A 2,500-nucleotide genomic window follows, 5' to 3' on the forward strand; every position below is an offset into this window, starting at 1 on the left:
CCGAGGAGGGCAGTAGGCGCCTGGGAGCAAAACAAACATGAAAGGGGACGAGGGAGGGACACGCGCGCCCGTTTCGCCAACCACCCGTGCACACTCGCCTGGGCAGCTGGTCACATGCGTCGCTCAAAGGCATTTTGCAGGCCAGCACCGGCGGATGCACGGGTCAAGCGGGACGGGACGAGCGCAGGGCTAACTTTTGCCGGCACACAAAAACACGAACCCGAAAAAGGCAAAAAAGGGACATACGCACTGGCGACACGCCCGTTTCGCCTGCCACCCGTGCACACTCGCCTGGGCAGCTGGTCACATGCGTCGCTCACAGGCATTTTGCAGGCCAGCACCGGCGGATGCACGGGTCAAGCGGGACGGGACGAGCGCAAGGCTTGCTTTTGGTGGCACACGAAAACACGAACCCGAAAAAGGGACATACGCACTGGCGACACGCGCGCCCGTTTCGCCTGCCACCCATGCACACTCGCCTGGGCTGCTGGTCACATGCGTCGCTCATAGGCATTTTGCAGGCCAGCACCGGCGGATGCACGGGTCAAGCGGGACGGGACGAGCGCAGGGCTTGCTTTTGGCGGCACACGAAAACACGAACCCGAAAAAGGCGAAAAAGGGACATACACACTGGCGACACGCACGCCCGTTTCGCCTGCCACCCGTGCACACTCGCCTGGGCTGCTGGTCACGTGCGTCGCTCACAGGCATTTTGCAGGCCAGCACCGGCGGATGCACGGGTCAAGCGGGACGGGACGAGCGCAGGGCTTGCTTTTGGCGGCACACGAAAACACGAACCCGAAAAAGGCGAAAAAGGGACACACGGACAGGCGACACGAAAAAAAAGGGGTCGCCCTACCTAGGTGGGCGCAAAAACCCCGTCGGCCAGGAGGTTTCGCCAAAGTGTCTGTACTGTCACACAGGGTCAATAGCACGGGCATGGCCGGCCGCCGCACGTGCAGCGGCTTACGGACGCACGGTTCGGCGGCACAGGTGCCTGGCGGCTTTAGCACCTTGGGGTGGACAGGCCTGGCGGCAAGGGGGGCTAGGCACCTTGCTGCCAGCCGGCAATGGTGCACGGGGCGGGGCGCCACACAAACACGAAAGAGGGACAAGAGCGGGGCGATGGTCCACAGAGACGAGCCATGCACGGGGCCCGTGATCGCCGACACACGCGAACGCGGACGCGGACAAGGACAAGGACGCGACGCGCGGCGCGCGTGCGAGGTCAAGAGGGGCGCGCGCACGAAAACGCGAAAAAAGGGGCTAGCGGCCGAGAAACGCGAAAAAAACCGGGTCACCTACCTAGCCGAACGCCTAAAATCGCTTCGGGCAGGAGGTTTCGCCAAAGTGTCTGTACTGTCACACGGTCCGTACGGGCGCAACCCCATCGCGCGCCAGCACCCCTTCCTGGGGGCGCCCGCCCGCCAGGCGCCTGGCGCCCCACGCGCGCGCGCCCGGCGCCTGGCGCCTTGCCCCCCACGCGCGCCCGGCGCCTGGCGCCTTGCCCCCCACGCGCGCCCGGCGCCTGGCGCCTGGCGCCTCGCCCCCCACGCGCGCGCGCGCGTGGCGCCTTGCGCCTCGCCCCCTACGCGCGCGCGCGCGTGGCGCCTTGCGCCTGGCGCCTTGCCTCCGCGCGTGCCTGGCGCCTGGCGCCTTGCCCCCCACGCGCCTGGGCGCCTCTTTTCCGCCTGGGCGCCCTGGCACCTTTCCGCCTGGGCGCCTGTTTTCCGCCTTGGCGCCCTGGCGCCTTTTCGCGTGGGCGCCTCTTTTCCGCCTGGGCGCCATGGCGCCTTTCGGCCTGGGCGACTCTTTTTCGCCTGGGCACCTCTTTTCCGCCTGGGCGCCTCTTTTCCGCCTGGCCAGGGCGCCTCTTTTCCGCCTGGGCGCCATGGCGCCTTTCTGCCTGGGCGCCTCTTTTTCGCCTGGGCGCCTCTTTTCTGCCTGGGCGCCCTGGCGCCTTTTCGCCTGGGCGCCTCTTTCCCACCTGGGCGCCCTGGCGCCTCTTCGCCTGGGCGCCCTGGCGCCTTTTCGCCTGGGCGCCTCTTTTGGCGCCTGGGCGCCTACGCCAGGGCGCCTCTTTTCCGCCTGGGCGCCTCTTTTTCGCCTGGGCGCCTCTTTTCCGCCTGGGTGCCCTGGCGCCATTCCGCCTGGGCGCCTCTTTTCCGCCTGGGCGCCCTGGCGCCTTTTCGCCTGGGTGCCTCTTTTGGCGCCTGGGCGCCTACGCCAGGGCGCCTCTTTTCCGCCAGGGCGCCTCTTTTTCGCCTGGGCGCCTCTTTTCCGCCTGGGCGCCCTGGCGCCTTTTCGCCTGGCGCCTCTTTTGGCGCCTGGGCGCCTACGCCAGGGCGCCTCTTTTCCGCCTGGGCGCCTCTTTTCCGCCTGGGTGCCCTGGCGCCATTCCGCCTGGGCGCCTCTTTTCCGCCTGGGCGCCCTGGCGCCTTTTCGCCTGGGTGCCTCTTTTGGCGCATGGGCGCCTACGCCAGGGCGCCTCTTTTCCGCC

The sequence above is a fragment of the Aristolochia californica genome, unplaced genomic scaffold, assembly GCF_029961685.1.
Source record: "Aristolochia californica isolate CCGP_79_NKW_82.1479 unplaced genomic scaffold, dmAriCali1.0.hap1 SCAF_12, whole genome shotgun sequence".
Lineage (NCBI taxonomy): Eukaryota > Viridiplantae > Streptophyta > Magnoliopsida > Piperales > Aristolochiaceae > Aristolochia > Aristolochia californica.